The 8,648-nt window shown below is 51.3% G+C and overlaps 1 protein-coding gene and 6 non-coding genes across 7 annotated transcripts in view; 4 read left to right on the forward strand and 3 right to left on the reverse strand.

Annotated features, from left to right (window-relative positions):
- RAB40B (RAB40B, member RAS oncogene family) overlaps nt 1-8,648 on the forward strand; it is a 133,311-nt gene that overhangs the window by 96,575 nt on the left and 28,088 nt on the right. The gene's annotated exons all lie outside the window — the stretch shown is intronic.
- Nucleotides 2,123-2,229, reverse strand: LOC136048155 (U6 spliceosomal RNA). The gene has a single exon (XR_010622157.1). It is a non-coding gene; the product is annotated as a U6 spliceosomal RNA (small nuclear RNA).
- Nucleotides 3,917-4,023, reverse strand: LOC136048156 (U6 spliceosomal RNA). The gene has a single exon (XR_010622158.1). It is a non-coding gene; the product is annotated as a U6 spliceosomal RNA (small nuclear RNA).
- Nucleotides 5,543-5,649, reverse strand: LOC136048154 (U6 spliceosomal RNA). Its single transcript, XR_010622156.1, has one exon. It is a non-coding gene; the product is annotated as a U6 spliceosomal RNA (small nuclear RNA).
- On the forward strand, nt 6,127-6,198 carry TRNAM-CAU (transfer RNA methionine (anticodon CAU)). Its single transcript has one exon. It is a non-coding gene; the product is annotated as a tRNA-Met (tRNA).
- TRNAQ-CUG (transfer RNA glutamine (anticodon CUG)) lies at nt 6,764-6,835 on the forward strand. The gene has a single exon. It is a non-coding gene; the product is annotated as a tRNA-Gln (tRNA).
- Nucleotides 7,211-7,282, forward strand: TRNAQ-UUG (transfer RNA glutamine (anticodon UUG)). Its single transcript has one exon. It is a non-coding gene; the product is annotated as a tRNA-Gln (tRNA).

Below are 8,648 nucleotides of genomic sequence, written 5' to 3' on the forward strand. Positions count from 1 at the left end.
TCACAGTGACAACTCTGAAGCCTCCATACTCAGAACAAGCAGCCTCTTTAGACAGCTGCTCACCATCAGCATACCTGCAAATCCACACCAAGATTCTAACTGAAATATATTTTTCTGCAAAAAATGTATTGTTTCTATTTTATCTATTTTGTTCTGTTAGATATTTAACAATGCTAACAACAAATTAAACAGAAACGTTTCTAGAAATGAGAGCCAAATTCCACAATTAAATAAAATCAGCTGTATGCTTTCCCATTCCTTATATATTCCCCTATTCCCCCTTATTTTTTTTTTTTTTTGGAAGCTGCAATCTTTTGAGTACTATAAAGAAAACAATTTTATTTGCCCCATTCACATACGAAGAGAGTACACTACTAACTTTCCATCAGCTGCTCGTAAACAAGTGCTGTCTGACAACCCTCTTTCTTCTTTCACAGGAATTCTTCTCACACCCGCAGGGTGGGAACGTTTAGGAGATTTGGGCAGCAGGTCATAGCTGTCGTACCTAGAGACCAAACACACAGTTCACGTGAAATGGATGCCAGGGAGTTACATGGTATTATTAAGCACAGGAGACACAGTCTACTCACAAGTCCAGTAAAAAGCCAGCAACTTCTGCATCGCTCCTGAAATCCAGCTTCTCCTTCAGAGCCAGCCATCGCTCAATATGATTTCCCACATAAATCCTGGTTTTCCCTCTCCTCCTATCAAGACTTTGCTTTCTCCTTTTCTTTTCCAAAAAGGACAGCATCGGGGGCCTTCCACACCTCTTTGCTGGCAGCGACATTGTAAACTATTGTAAACAGAGAAAAGATCGTTTAGCAATAAAACGTTACACTGAGAGCCACGGCAGCAGAAACTGCTCCCACACACGGGGTGCGATTCTCTTCTACGAAATTAAGGCCCCAAAGAACCGGGAAATCACCTCAGGAGCCGCAGCACCCGCCCGCCTGTCCGCCCGAGGCCCCTCCCGCCCCGCCCCGTGCCCGCAATCCCCCGCCGCTCTCCGCGCGACGTTTCCAGTCAGGCCGCAGCGCGGGGCCCTCCACAGCCCGGCCTCCTGTCGCCACTGCCGGCAACGACCGCTCCTCGGGACGCCCCGAGCCGCCAGACGACCGACCGCCATCCCGCGTCATACCTCCCCTGGCCGCGGGGTGACTCCTCCGTCCCGGGGACGCACCCGCTCGCTCAGTGCCCGCCAAAACCGCGCAACTCCCTCCGAAGTGGGAGCCGCTGAAGGGCGCCGCCCGCCCGGCGGAAGTAAACAAGGAACACGTGACAAAAGCCGAGCGCGGCGCGTAATGATGACGTAACGCTCCGCCGCCGTGCGGGCCCAGGGCGAGCGCGGCAATGAGATCTCCTGGCACAAGAACGCTGCTCGCTCCCATCCTCGATACCTTTAACGTGCCTGTTTCCCTTCTAGCCCGGAACGGAACTAACAGCACTTATTTGTTAGAGGAAAGATGAGAGCGCGTTGAAAGGCACGAGCATGGTCAGCAAGCAACTCATCCCAAAGCCTTTGTGCTTGGGTGAGATCCTTAACGCCTTCGGAACAAGCTGACTCAGTGCAGGGAAATGCAAAACGAGGAAAAAAACAGAGAAAGAATAGCCCTAGTCACGTGAAGCTTCCGGAAGTGTTTCGCTTTCTGGCAGCCGTAGAGCAGTCTGCAACGCCTGCTTTGTCAGTGTATTTCAATGCGGGTAAAGGAAGCAGTGTAAAAGTAAAGATGTCTTGCATTTGTTTGCTGACTGGTGAGGAGGATTAATTAGGTGTCAGTTCGTTGATAGTTGTGAGCTTCATAGGTTGAGCATAACAAGTGTGTCTTGCAGTTTGGGCAGAGGAAAATGAGCGTAGGTGATATGCAGGAGGTGGTGTGAGAGGAGAGGTGGAGCTTAGAGAAGGAGAGCGACGGTACGTGTTGATGAAAGCGTGTGTTGCGCTGAAGAGGCGTTGTCGATCGGTGTTTGTGCGCGAGCGCGAGTGAGAGCGAGGGAGCGAGGGGGGCAGAGGGCGAGCGTCTGTGGGCGGAGGGAGCGTGCGTTGTGGTGCTGTGTGCGTGTGAGCAGTGAGGGCATGCAGGCGTGAGTGGTTGTGCGTGGAGCGAGGAGAAGTAGTAAAGCAAAAAATATGGAACGCTTCACGAATTTGCGTGTCATCCTTGCGCAGGGGCCATGCTAATCTTCTCTGTATCGTTCCAATTTTAGTATATGTGCTGCCGAAGCAAGCACGACTGGCAGAGGCCGAGCAGCACTATTTGAAGGCTATGAATCCGATTTCCTCGATGTTGCGGCGAGGAGTTGGAAAACAGCGAGCGCGTGTTGCGGGACACGGACAGCGCGGGGAGAGCGCTTGCGGGGAGGAGGGACTCGGGGCAGCGAGGGAGCGGGGGGGAATATCCCGGTGCGATCGGTGCAGGGCGCTGCGCGCTGCGTATGCAAATATTCGCACGGCATTGTGGGGCGGCGGGAGGTGCGGGCTGACGGTTCCCATTACGGCTGGGCGGGTTTGGTTGGGGGTTGAGTGCATTTGTGCGGCAGGACGGTAAACAGCGCTCTTAATGTGGACTTCTCCATGTGGCAAGTAATTTATCTCTGTAATACAGGAAAGGCCGCGCCGAAAACAAGCTTCTCTATCTAAGCAGCCTGTTTGCAGAGTGCTTAGGGATACTCGATCCTTCCCGTGCTCTATTCTCCGTTTCCATTTGTCAGTGACTTTGAACACAAGAGGCTGAATCACAACATTACATTGTACAGGCACAGAAAGACGTGTTCTCCACAAATTGCATCTCTTCATAATTTACACCAAGAATGACACCGATGCCCAGTAGAAAACAGCACCAAATAATATAGCACAGCAACGAGATTTATTAGCCCAAGCCAGGACTAGCATGGCTTACTCCCATCGTCGATAGCATTAACGTGCCTGTTTCCCTTCTAGCCCGGAACGGAATTAACAGCTCCTATTTGTTAGAGGAAAGATGGGAACAGTTGAAAGGCACGAGCATGGTCAGCACACGACTCATCCCAAAGCCTTTGTGCTTGTGTGAGATCCTTAACACCGTCAGAACAAGACAACTCAGTGCAGAGGAACAGAGACCATGGAGGAAAAAAAAAATAGCCCTAGTCACATAAAGCTTCCAGGAGCGTTTTGCTCTATGGCAGCCATGGAGCAGTCTGCAACACCTGCTTTCTCACTGTATTTTAATACATGGAAATGAAGTAGTCAAAAGGTAAAACGTTTCTTCCATTTGGTTGATGACTGTTGAAGAGGACTAATGATGTCCCAATTCCTTCGTACTTAGAAGCTGTACACATTCAGCATTACAAATCTCAGACTTTCTATATATTTTCCTTGTGGTATGTGCATTTCTTTTCAATTGAACAGCAACTCAGTTATGTTGCATAGTTCATTGCATGCTGTAGAATGCTGCACAGAGAAACCATTTAAATTTATAAAGGTGTCGAAAGGAGCCAGCAAGTAGGTCAACCAAAGCAATAGGTAGCTCCTTTTCACCAGAGAATTATTGTTTCTGTCTATACAATTGTTTGCTCCTCTTTTTTTTTATACTTTGTCCCCCTCAGCACAGCTCCTTCTGGGCCACTATTTAAATGCTAGATAAATAACGAGTGAGATAAATAATGAGTACCTACTGCACCAATACAGTAGTCACACTTTATTATTCTTATTTTTGTTGTTGTTATTATTTCGGCTGCATCTCTTATTGGATGGGCAGAGGAAAACGTGCGTAGGTGAAATGCAGGAGGTGGTGTGAGAGGAGAGGTGGAGCTTAGAGAAGGAGAGCGTCTGTGGGCGGAGGGAGCGTGCGTTGTGGTGTTGTGTGTGTGTGTGCGTGTGAGCAGTGAGGGCGTGCAGGCGTGAGTGGCTGTGCGTGGAGCGAGGAGAAGTAGTAAAGCAAAAAATATGGAACGCTTCACGAATTTGCGTGTCATCCTTGCGCAGGGGCCATGCTAATCTTCTCTGTATCGTTCCAATTTTAGTATATGTGCTGCCGAAGCAAGCACGACTAGCGGAGGCCGAGCAGCCCTATTTGAAGGCTGTGATTTCGATCTTCTCAATGTTGCGGCGAGGCGTTGGAAAGCAGCGAGCGCGTGTTGCGGGACACGGACAGCGCGGAGAGAGCGCTTGCGGGGACGAGTGACGCGGGGCAGCGAGCGGAGCGGGGGGGAATATCCCGGTGCGGGGCGGTGCGCGCTGCGTATGCAAATATTCGCACGGCATTGTGGGGCGGCGGGAGGTGCGGGCTGCCGGCGGGGACGGCGATGGTCCGTCGGGGCTGTGCACGCGGTGATCTGCAGCGACGTGCCGCGGTTTCCGTCCCGCGCGTTGCAGCTGTTGCGGAGCTCGCGGGTGGGCAGAGCTCGCGAGGGTCGAGTCCGACCGCCCGGAGCGCGCCCAAAGCTGACAGGGCCGGTTCCTGTCCCCACGCGCGCTGCGGGGGATCCGTGTCGTTTTGGCTGCAGTGACCGTGGGCTGCGGGGCTGGGAGCCAACCACACGACAATTTAAATATTGGTAAACATCTCTTTATCTTTCATTATTTACAACAGAATCTCAGCAGATTTTCATTCTGGCATGCAAGTGAATTGCAGTTATCATCAGTAAAAGTCTAATTGCACAATTACAGGATCTCTCACAAAGAGCAGAACTTCTCCGCGATGAATATATAAAGATAATGCCTTGTATTTTACACTTCTCATTTAAAAAGACACGCAAAAATTCCTCCTCTAACACCACTGCTTCTGTGAAACACGTATTTGGCAACGAGGTTCCCAAGTGAGTGCGGCTCTTTAGATGGTTTTGTCATATTTCTATCTATCTATCTCCTTCGGAAACACAGTTATTATCTTTACAAAGGGATTCATGTTCCAAACCACAAACTGAGTTAACTGTTAAAAGACATCGTAGGCTTTTCAGTTCCTGTTTATCTTGAAATCACAAAGCTGCTTGGAGAAGCATCGGGATACTTAACACCTTTTACTTCCACCTAATTCTGAAACAAAATCAGATGTGGAGCGATTCACGTTTCTTGCTAACTTGATAAGTTAAGCGAGTCACTGCCCTCAAGGACCTCTGTAAAGTCAGGAATAAAGCTACGTTCCCAATTAGGAATTAAGCAGACAACACTCAAAGTCTTTATGAAATGTGCCTCCCTGTAGCTAGCGTATCTGCTCCTCTCACTGTGGCCCACAGGCAGCATTGATTTCTCACACTCCACGTGACTCTGGCTGTGTGACAGACACAGAAAAGGAATGCTTTTAATCCTAACAATCTTTATATGAATTTTGATTTTGCCACTCGGACGTCCATGTCAGTAAGCTTTATACTTTGTCCTCAAATAAACGTGCATTCCTACTACAACGAAGCGTAGCAGGTGCCTCTTAGAAATGAAATTTCAAAGTGAATATTCCAGTCTGAGCAAAGGTTAAGGTTGGTTTTCCTCTAATGCGATGTGGAGAGATGTAAGCGAGGGGGCATGCAGGCGTGAGTGGCTGTGCGTGGAGCGAGGAGAAGTAGTAAAGCAAAAAATATGGAACGCTTCACGAATTTGCGTGTCATCCTTGCGCAGGGGCCATGCTAATCTTCTCTGTATCGTTCCAATTTTAGTATATGTGCTGCCGAAGCAAGCACGAGTGGCAGAGGCCGAGCAGCCCTATTTGAAGGCTATGAATCCGATTTCCTCGATGTTGCGGCGAGGCGTTGGAAAACAGCGAGCGCGTGTTGCGGGACACGGACAGCGCGGGGAGAGCGCTTGCCGGGACGAGTGACGCGGGGCAGCGAGCGGAGCAGGGGGGAAATATCCCGGTGCGATCGGTGCGGGGCGGTGCGCGCTGCGTATGCAAATGTTCGCACGGCATTGTGGGGCGGCGGGAGGTGCGGGCTGCCGGCGGGGACGGCGATGATCCGTCGGGGCTGTGCACGCGGTGATCTGCAGCGACGTGCCGCGGTTTCCGTCCCGCGCGTTGCAGCTGTTGCGGAGCTCGCGGGTGGGCAGAGCTGCGCGGTGGCGCGTTTTCAGCCGGCGGGGTCGGGTTTAAGTAGTAGCGAGTGAAGCGGGCGGCATTGGGTGCGGTGTTGTAAGTGCGCCGGGAGCCGTGTTTAGCTATGAGCAGAGTGGCGCAGCGGAAGCGTGCTGGGCCCATAACCCAGAGGTCGATGGATCGAAACCATCCTCTGCTAATTTTCTTTTCCCGCTCCGGAATGAACAACTGTTGTCCGGATTGCGTTTGCGCTGCGCTGTGCCACGGGCGCTGTCCGTGGGTGCGGCGGATCCGTTTTTCTGTTGTGGTTCGTGCGAAGGGAAAGACTTCAGCTCCGCAGAGGGTTTCGTTTTGTTGGAGCCCGACGCGGTGCTTCAGCCCGGCACAGCCACACGGACCGGTTTTCCCATGCCCGTCCGCTTCATGTCGAGCTCAGTTCATAACGCTGCTCGTGCCACCGGATCGTGGGAGATGTCTCAATCAATGCATGCAGGCGGAAATGCATGCAGGCAAATCGAGCCTACAAATGTGAAGTTACAGCGAGCGCAGTAGCCTTGCAAGGCCGTGTTTGTACTGGCAGCGATGCAAGAGAGAGCTCCGTGATTGGGTTTCACGTTAAGGTGCTTCTGAGACGGCGCTGTTTGCGGCGCGGCGATGTGTTGCGCGGAGCGGCGAGACGGAGAGAAAGAGCCCACGCGTGGGCGGGACGCGGCGCGGCGCTTCCGGTTCGCTCAATATGAGACGTGGGGAGGGGTTTCGCAAGCGGTTCCATGGTGTAATGGTTAGCACTCTGGACTCTGAATCCAGCGATCCGAGTTCAAATCTCGGTGGAACCTAAGCGTTTTTGTCCGGGAGTAGGCGTCGTGTGAGGACGCCGTGATTCACGGAAATTCGTTGGCTTTTTGGGCTGCTGACACGAGGGCCCACAACCGATCACAGCTGAATGGGAAAGGAAACGCAGTGAGCTGTCGCATTTTTTTCCTTCGATATTTTTGCATGTATTTATTGCAACTAACCACGCTGCTGCAAGCAGAAATTCGGTGTCAGCAGAGCCCGCGGCCGCCTGCTGAGCTGCAGCTCCTCCCGCGGTTCCTTTATGTATCTCAAAGACGCAGCTTTCCCGTGCTCCGTCTGCGCCCAACGCTCCGCGGTTCCGCCGAGCGCTGATGGTCCTTTATGGCTCCGCTCCGCAGAGCCGAGTGCCACCGCGCGGTTCTATGGTGTAATGGTTAGCACTCTGGACTTTGAATCCAGCGATCCGAGTTCAAATCTCGGTAGAACCTGGTGCACAGGGAGCTCTTTTTCCGCGCTGAGCGGGGAAACGCGTCCCGGGAGCGCTGGGAGAGCAGCGGTCTCACGCAGCTGTCTGAAATCGGGTGTGCAAAGATTTTAGATTTTTTACATTTTTTAGAAACTAAATAGTTCTCACCCGAACTTAATCAGGTCTGTCATGGTGTTATGTCCTTATTATGTAGAAACGTACATGATTTTTGCTCTAAGAAAAACTGTCTCTCAGTGGGCAGCAGCGCAGAATTTGAGTGGTATTTTTCAGATGCAGCCAACCATCCACGCGGATGACAGGGACAGAAACGCAGTAGTTTTGAGTGGTACCTCCCCACGATGGCACTGTGGCTGTGGTGCCCCAGGCCCTGCTCAAGTCCCACACCATCCCCTTGGACATTAACGCTATGAACTCTGCTGCCACAAGCCCTTATTTTAAGTAAAGGAGCAGAGCTGAGGACAGCTTCATTTCCCAGTGCCCCTCTCAGCACCCACATCCCTGCTCCTCATCTGCTTACACATGGGGACCGTGCCATTCCAAAGATCAGCTCTTCCCTTTCTCCTCCACGAAACCACTTCCTTGCCCTCCATTAGGGACATGCAGACCTACACAGCTAGTAATTTCTTAATGGTATTCAGGGTCCTGCTTCAGGGAGTTCATGAAGGTGTTTGCAGAACAAATTAAACTGATCTTTGCATGCCCTGCTGATGCACAACCTCTTCTACACTGAGACCAATTTTCACCCTTTCCTGCAAATGCCTTGTAAGCAGAAGCAGCAACTCTTCCATTTGATGAAGCTGAAGAATATCCTCCTTTCAGGGCTGAACATCTTACATCGGTTGCTGCAGCAGCATCCTGTTCTTTCCTTTCAGCAGGGACTGATTCTGCCATCCCAGGGTAAATATCTTTACTGCTCCTCGTGCTCTGGTGTGTTAAATGAATCACTACATGCTGCAAACCTCAGTGTGACCATTCAGCCACCACGGACTTGCCCTGCCACCAACACCCAGCCCAGGTGAGAGCACTCTGAGTACTCCTTGCTCTAAAGCAGAGTCCAGTTTTACATGGAATGAGACAATCTATTCGTGATTCCGCATCAAGATTTATTAGGACAATTCATGGTCATGCTCCACTTTGAACACAAAGCAGTGAAATTTAACTGAACGTTATTACCCAGATACAATCCCGCTGAGACTGCTACATACAAACACGTTTGTCACTCTTGTTTCTGTCCCTCTTCTTTACCTGCAGTGGGCAAAGCAACACAGGACTCTGTGGCTGAGGCAAACTTACTGGAAAAGGCAAAGTTACTTTACAATCCCTGGTAGCAGCCTCAGCATCAGGTACTGTACTCCCCAGGGCGCCTC

This window comes from Cyrtonyx montezumae, unplaced genomic scaffold, assembly GCF_038088225.1.
Source record: "Cyrtonyx montezumae isolate F1298 unplaced genomic scaffold, pur_monq_1.0 scaffold_19, whole genome shotgun sequence".
NCBI lineage: Eukaryota > Metazoa > Chordata > Aves > Galliformes > Odontophoridae > Cyrtonyx > Cyrtonyx montezumae.